This window comes from Miscanthus floridulus, chromosome 11, assembly GCF_019320115.1.
Source record: "Miscanthus floridulus cultivar M001 chromosome 11, ASM1932011v1, whole genome shotgun sequence".
Lineage (NCBI taxonomy): Eukaryota > Viridiplantae > Streptophyta > Magnoliopsida > Poales > Poaceae > Miscanthus > Miscanthus floridulus.
In genome coordinates this window covers 87,367,082-87,375,692 of record NC_089590.1, presented here as the reverse complement: position 1 = coordinate 87,375,692, position 8,611 = coordinate 87,367,082, and the positions used below count along the sequence as shown (strand labels likewise).

General features: G+C 46.0%; 1 pseudogene; it reads right to left on the bottom strand.

Moving 5' to 3' along the window:
* Positions 1-2,710: 2,710 nt before the first annotated feature.
* LOC136492365 (uncharacterized) lies at positions 2,711-4,234 on the bottom strand (annotated as a pseudogene).
* Between the last annotated feature and the right edge of the window lie 4,377 nt (positions 4,235-8,611).

Sequence of the window (8,611 nt, the reverse complement as noted above, 5' to 3'; positions counted from 1 at the left end):
TAAGCAAGCACCAAATAACTCCTCAAAATCTCCATAAGCGCCTTTTTTCTCCAACTCACCGACAGTAACGTCTTACGTCCGAGCACCTTAGACAAGGCCCTGTCCCTGATCTCTCCCTACACATGCCAAAGCTCTAACGCTCCATGTCATGGGTGGTCGGCAGTGCTCCTTGGTCACACTAGTACCTCTTACACATGCACGGGCTCCGGCGCTCGATGTTGTAGAATACCGGCTAGCCAAGGCTAAGTGTTCGGCTAAAGAACTAGCTGCTCGGATAAGTCTCTAACACAAACGCATGAAAATTAAACAACGCTTAATAATAACGCCACTAATTAATTCAACACCGTAGCACAAACATTAAGTGTTTTTCGTGCCCCCAATATATACAAGTCCTTCTGCAGGTACAACCTTGTTCCTAATCGTGCCTAAACAGGTCGACATCGCCTGCAAGCTTCGCTGCTGCCTCCTCCACATCGCTCTCCAGTTGTCCTATGGCCTCCGAGGTGGTCCCCCTGGCATAGCCAGCCCCTATCGCCTCGAGCCTGATCAAGGGGTAATGGGATCAGACAACAGCGAGGACGTGAGTCGCCATAGAAAGGAAGGCATCCCTGTTGAAGTTCTTGAAGCTTTCCTAGGCCCCCCAACACCTTTCAATGATGGCGTCTGGTCGGGGTTGCCTGAGACCAGGTCGCGGCTTCGAGGACTCTGCTACGTCGAGGTCAATGAAATCGAGCACGGATTTTATCCTAGCTATGACCGCCTCCACCTTCGCTTTCTCCGCCTCCACCTGGAGCTGGAAGTCCTAGAATTATGCCCGGGTCTGGCGTCGGTAGTCTGCAAAAATCCAAGTGGCCATCTCGTAGTGCAAATGTCACTGGGTCCAACAACACCGGCTTACCCTCAAGCTCGTCGGCTAGCTTCGCCGCGCGTTCGTCCGCAGCCTTTTTCTCATCCTAGAGCTGTTTTAACCGCTTCACGCGACACGTCGAGCTCCTCCTCCAAGTCTGCGTACATTTGCGAGTTAGCTGACATAAGAATTAGATAATGGTCGAGCTAAAAAACATGTATGGTACCCCTCTTCTGGTCAGAGATTGTTTTCAGCTCCTCGGCCAGGGAACTCAAGCGGATCTCTGGGTTAGCAGCATTCGCCTCAGCCAGGTCCCGGTCCTCGTGGGCCTTCTGGATCCCGCTCTCCAGGTCGAGGATGGTGGCCTGCAGCGCCTTGTTCTCGTCAACAAGAGGCATCATCCTGTCGATGAGCCGATGGCGGTGCTCTGATGTTTGCAGTATGTCCTACAGACAATATTGGTTTAGGGAAAAAAACAGCGAAAGAAGACCCTACAACCTTATCTACCCCGGCTCACCTCGATTTTCTTCATACAATTGTTGAGGGTGGAGCGAAGGTGTTTGACGGCTTTGACCTCTAGGTTGGTCTTCTCCTCCTCGACCACCACCACCTCCTGTCCCTGCGTGCGGAAAATGCGCACGATCTGTGGGGGCATTTCGTCACGCCCGATAACCTCTACTTCCTCATCGATGGCCGGCGCAGGCTCTACCTCTTGGCTTTCCCGAGGTGCCACGGGACCCACCGACTTCATTCCCGCTGCCGGCTCCTCCGAGGCGGCCGGTCGTTCGTCGCCATCATCTAGCATCATGTCAGGAGCATCGGCCGCTGTGCCACTGTGGTTGGCAGAGGGAGCCGGCGTCTCACCGCCCATGCATGGCTCTCCCTGATCACCCACGGCGGCAGCAATCTGCACCGCCGACGTTAGCTCTTCCATCGCAAGGGTGCTCGCCGCATCACTCTTGGGTTCTTCCTCCACCCCTAGAGGGGCCGTGTCAGCCTTGGGCTCCCCGGTCACTTCCGCGATGTGGTTAGAGGATATTTCACTTCATAGCGACCTATGGTTAGTACAAGATGTATGACAACAAGTAACAACACGTACAACTCTGAAACCCTGTGTGTCCTGTGGAATCTCCTCGACCTCCCTGGGCCACCGAGCCTTGCGGCGGGGCTGGTCGGCACCTGCGTGGCCTCTGTGCTCGGACACATAGGGCTAGTCGGTTGTTGTGCGAACTCTGGGTTCACGTGCGCAGGGCTAGAGGCTGTTTTTGCACTGGCTTGCTCCAACGCCCCGTCGACCATCATCTCGACGACCGGTGCGGGAGTGGCCGGCGCGGGAGCGGCCACCGGACTCGCCGGCGTAGGACCTGGAGCTGCCTCCTCCCGCGATGGTACCAGCGCCTGGTTGGCCGACGACTCTACAACTGTAGCCGGAGCAACCGGCGGAGGAGCGGCAGGAGCACCATCATCGTCGGACCACTTTGACACAAAAATTATGTCATTCGGTACTAGATTCAATTCAACACTATACGGATTCCTAAATCCCTGAATTATTACCAAGTTGAGAACTAGATTAAATGATTATTCGCTGCCCTAGCTACAACATAACTCCGTAAGGATTTCTAAATCCCTGTATTATAAAGAAAAAGATTGGGGGCACAAACAAATTAAATCTTGATTAAACATATATACTTCGCATACATCAAATCATCAATCAAAGGGAGCAATTGGTACCTCCGTGCCAAGCTAGACTGTTGTGCTGGCGGGCCACGCCACCAAATGTGGCAAATATGTATCGCTTTCCTTTATCTGATGCTAAAAGTGTAGCGCCAAAACTAAGGCTGCTATCTCAGGAGGCGTCCTCCGTTATGATGGTAAAAAGTTAAATATCCCCAGAAATTCATGAGAGTGGATGTCAACACTATCATGACCCACAGAAGGGATGTGGGGCAGTGGAAGGACCGTGGCTCCTCTCCCAGGGTGCAACGGTCTGCACATTGTTGTTTGGCTGGGGCGGTCATCAGGCATAATGTAGACGATGAGGCGGCCATTGTGGCAGTCGGACACGTTTCCAGCGCCTCTGCCCAAATCAAAATTTCCGTGGCGGATGACTGAGGCCAGCTCCGGGGGCTGGGGGAGCGTTATGAAGCGAGCCATGAGTTGCTGTTGTCGAGGTAGAACCCGAGGAGGTGGGGCGGGTGGAGGCGGCGGAAGCGGCGGAGGAATGCGGGGTCGGAGGCGTGCCTGAGCCAGCGCTTGGAGACGGCGGCGGCGTGGACGAGGCAGGTGGGAAAGTCGAGGCGGAGGAGGATCTCGCGGAGGATGTCGTCGTTGCCGAGCACCGCGGAGATCTGGGCCCAGGCCCGGTCTTGTCAATTTAGAGGCCCGGAGCGAAGCTAGAAAAATGGGCCCTTTAATACAACTTAAATAATATAATAATGTTCCTAATAATTGTATATTGTATAAAAAACATTCTTATTGAAAAAGTTATACATTTTACCTTAAAATTTTTCTTCTAACATTTACTGATGCAAAGTCATTGATGGCACTAATATCAAATTCATCTAATAATTTCTTGTCAATGCATAAAATTGTCAAACCATTTAATCTTTCTTAAAACATTACAGACCACTATAAATTTAGAAATTATTAGTAAGCAATGTACAAAAATTATGTCATTCGGTACTAGATTCAATTCAACACTATACGGATTCCTAAATCCCTGAATTATTACCAAGTTGAGAACTAGATTAAATGATTATTCGCTGCCCTAGCTACAGCATAACTCCGTAAGAATTCCTAAATCCCTATATTATAAAGAAAAAGATTGGGGGCACAAACAAATTAAATCTTGATTAAACATATATACTTCGCATACATCAAATCATCAATCAAAGGGGGCAATTGGTACCTCCGTGCGAGCAATTGGGAGCAATTGGACCGAGAGTGGGCTGGGCGCCGCCGGCCGGCAGCCGCGCGTTGGTTGCTCCCACAACGTAGAGGCTAAGGGGCGCACGAACGACCGATCAACGATGGGACGAGCACGACGCGCATGCTTTGGCTTGCAGCCTCGTAGGTCCTAGCGGGAAGAAACAGCGGCCGCGCGGCGGAATGCGAAACGCGACGCGTCGACGTGTAACTGCGGAAGTCAAATTGATGGACGCTTGAAAGTTTCACGTACGTGCCAATCCGTTTCCTGGTCTCATGGGCTCCTGGCTTTCCTATGCGCTCCTATACCTACAGCTTAGATATACGGGGTTGGGCCCCTTGACGTCGAGGACCCTGTGCGCATGCACAGCTCGAACGCCCCAGGGCCGGGCCTGTCTGGGCCGCGGATGCCGCTTGTGGCGGCAGCTGGGGAGGCTCCGTGGTCTTCGCCGTCCAATCCATTGCCACCGCGGTGTGGCACTCACGACTCAGGACAGAAGAGCGCAGATTCGGGCGGATTTTGGAGGGGAGTAGCACAAGCAAAGCCTAGGGTTTATGCTTGGAGCGGAGCGAACAGGGGAGAGAGTTAAAGACCTGCAGAGCTTTAATGCGGTTAACTCTGAACCGTTCAACAGTAAACAGGACGGGTCTGACACTCTCCTGTGTGCTTTGTCAACTGCCTGGTCCTCGGCATAAGGATTCCACCAAGGATCAAGCATAATTACATGGCAAGCAGCTACCATGTTTAGACCAAGATTGCCAGCCTTCAGTGAGGTAAGCATTACACTCACCTGAAGAATGAAAATGATTATCAATATCCACTTGTGAAATGTCGGTAAATACTGTATTGCTGAATAAGAAAAAAGAAAAGAGAGAAAGATTTAAGACCGAAAACTTAGTTACTTTCCACAAAGTGCATAGGGGCAGGCATATCCATCACTTGTTAAGCTCTCATGTACAGAGTGACAGCAGAAAACATGACCGCATGTCGTGACAACAGCAGCCTCAGGTGGATCCTGCAAAATGGGAAAATAAATTATTCCTTCCGTCCACAAATGCAAGGACTTCTGGCTTTCAAAATTTGTACGCAAATGAGAAATGTAAGGACTATGACCTAATCCACCTGAATAAGCAGGATTTAACACTGCCATTTATGGCATTGGTTACCTAAAATAGACAGGATTTACTGATTTAGTGAATCACTTGAGTGTTTGATTGAGGGGTACTCCAGTTTCGTAAAGAATGTCGTTTTGGACAGCGACACGGTTTCAAAAAATAACTTTGACCGTTACTTTTTGCTATAAAATATAGTCAATATATACTTTTATGAAACTACATTTCGAAATGAATCTACTTACATCAATTTCATGTTTTCAAACTCAACCCAAAAGAATTTATTTGTAGTCAAAGTTTAAAATATTTGACAAAAAAAACAACCTCAAAACGACATTCTTTAGAAATCGGAGGGAGTACATGTATTTTCCCTCCCTGCTTAAGTTGTCCTAAAAAGAAGTCCTTACATTTAAAGACAAGGGGAATAAGTTTGTATCTTACTGAAGAAAGATGATCCAGATTTTATTTGTCAAAAAAAAAAGATGATCCAAATTTTAAGGTACCTTGAACTTCTGCCGAGAGCCTTCTTCAAGTGTCAAGTAGAAAGAAGAAAGGTCGCTCCTCTTTGGTGAAATCTATTTTACTCAGCTGAATTGTATTTGGTGGCAGCTTTAAGATCGGTTCTCCATCTATAAGTGTTTCTGTATGGACAACGGCTCAACAGTACATCAATGACAATATATCACAACCAACGAAACAGCAAAGTGGCTTATACTAAAAAGCTTGAAGATTTAAGAACCGCAATGAAACTCTTCTAAAAAAGTACTGAAACACAAAAAGGATCCAGATGCCAAACAAAGTTTTCAAGGTTGTAATGCATTCGAGATTAAGTGGGGGATTAGTAAGTTTTGTTGGCAAGAGCAATAAAGCGTGCACCAGTGCAGGTTTCATAGTGTAACTCAGAACAATATGCATAAAGATATATATCTATGGTGGAAGTACTTCAATTCACCTTTTGTGCGCCGCAGTAGTCCTCAAGATAGCTTGAAGTTTCTTATAGCTGCGAACTGAATCTCTAGTAATTTGGTGCTTGATCATATATTTGAAATTGCTAAATTTAGAGTAAGGTTCATATTTCAAGAAACATAAATAGCTATACAGATCATCAATTTTACTTTGTATAGGTGTTCCTGATAGGCACCATCCCCTTTCTGCCCTCAGTCCACAACAAGCTCTAGACACTTGAGTACGGTAAAAAAAATTATTGTTTGAGCTTCATGAAGCACAACTCTGAACCAATCTACCCTGGCAAGTGGGCCACCTTCTGAATTGCTAGGTTTGTTTTTCTTCTTTGGCTTGCTCTGCTTTTTTCTTTTGCTGCCGATGGAAACTTTTGGACATATTCCGGCCATTTCACTGCCCGTTTGGCTTTTGGGAGGGCCATTACCGGATTCAAGCATGCCATCCGGTTAATGCTTCGCTGAAAACGGTCAGAGGGTCCTTTCTAACGGTGAAGCTACACAACATGCATGTGTTTTTTTAGAGCAACCTAACACCCAATTTTCTATTTTCTATAGAACATGTATTTTTGAAGAAAGTTAACATTCGATTTTTTTTTCTAATCATGAATGCCACGTACTTAGTACTAACCCTAGCGTCTTCTCCAACTTTGACGAGATTTAGGTTCAGGTGTTAGGTTTTGGGTGTTGCAAGGAATCCGGCATGTTTAGAAAGAAATCTAGGGATCAGGGGTGGCAGAGTGGCTCGACAGTGGTAACAGACACAGCGGCAGAAGGCGACATGGTGATCGCACCGCTAGCTGTGAAGGGGATGGTGGTTGGGCGAGGTAGAGGCAAGGGCATCACGATGACACCCAACGGAGCCATGTTAGCATGGGAGCGGTAGTTTGTATACAATACAATATATTACAAGTGGTAATAAGTAGCTAAATCAACACTAAAAGTTACCAAAAAGAAGTTTGGTTTCCATGTGTTGTGAAGAACACATAAAAAAAGAAATAACTATGGCCCCGTTTAGATCTTTGGATTGAATTCATTTGAATAATCATAACTTAGACACGTATTAATTAAGCTAATATGATTGTATACGGATTATATTTGTATATTGTTGTTGCGTATACGAGAGAAATACTTATGTGTTGTATTTCTACCATAGAAGAGCAAGTTGAAGAGCGTGTTATAGTTTGCAAAGTAGAAAAAAAGAATAGTGATATATAGAATCAATTTCCATCTCGCACCCTATTAATTTGAGATATGCTTATATGTGAACTTTAGAAAGTGGTGAAATGTCAAATTTCAAGCCAAATAACCTAATTTATTAATTAGTTTTTAATTCTTTCAAATGAAAGGATCCAAATGGCCCCAAAAAAATTAAAAGTCATCTCTTATGTCTCAAGAGTTAAAGGCTATCACATTGATCCTATGAATCTGTTGCAATGGTTTGTATCTATCAGGATACATAAATGATCTAATATAGACAGAAGAACTATGAAAAAAGGTAATGGTTTTCATTATAGTAACGTACCATAATTCAATCAACATCATAATTGGATGGTTCCATGTTAATCAACAAGAAAGAAATCACAAGAAAAATCTAGGAGTTATTACACACATACTCTCTAGTTCCGGGAATTTTAAGACAAATTGAGAGAGAACATAAAAGACGCATGCACGCTTATTTTATTTCCTAATCAGACGCTATCATCAACGTGATTAATGGTGATTGGTTAATAAATGAAAAATATTTAATGCAAAACTGTTTTTTATCCTCTAGAATGCATTATATTTGAGGACAAATTTTGAATGCTAGAACGTACTATATTACAGGACGGAGGGAGTATATAAATAAGGTACACAACCCAGCTACCAATGCTAGAATGTACTATGGGGGTGATTGTTTGCCCCAACCTCTTGAGCCCCATCCCAGCACCACTCGATGCATTTGACCGTGTTTGGATGCCTGCCTCGCATCCTTTTCCTGCTCCTTCTCATTCATCTCCACCCCTCCATCCCGCATGCCTCTGTCTTCCCAATTTCTGCTTCCCTCGCGAGCCAGGACAACGTGGTGCTTGGCGGGAAGGGTTTCGTGGAGCGCGGGAGATGGCCATGTCCGGGTGCACGCGGGTTCATGGCTAGGGTTACCGCCCCTATATCCGCACCTCTCCTTCGTCCTTTGTGCGCCCTCTCCTCTTCGTCCCCATCGACCTCGGTTGACTGACCGAGTCGACCTCCTTCGCCGGCTCCGCGCTGGTCCTTCGGTACGGTGCCTGTATCCTCTAGTCTCCTGTATGACGATTTTGTTGATTCGTTTGTGAATTTTGTTTGTCGTGCCATGAACTTTAGGGTTCGTGCCATGAACTTCATATTTGTGCGATGCTACTGTTGATCTACATGTGTTTACTTCAGATATAGATTTTGTTTGTTGATTTGTCTTCTTCCGCTCTCAGATCTGTGCGATGCACTCCTCTTTTTAGTTGTACATATGTGGTCTTGCTTTAGATATTGCACATGATGTTCATGCCCATTTTGATTCATACTGAGCAAAGTGCCTAGGTCAATGATGTTAGATTAGTAGGCGTAGGAGCCGCACCCTGGCAGTCGCGCCTTGCTTAAGATTGTTGTCTGCAATTTTTGCTTGCTAATCAGTACACCCCACGGTGCATCATCCCTTTCTAATTTGCACTATTTCATGTTGGTATCTATGTACTGATTAGTAGCTTTGATGAGAACTTGTAATATTAATTGAGACCTAAGGCACTTTACTGTG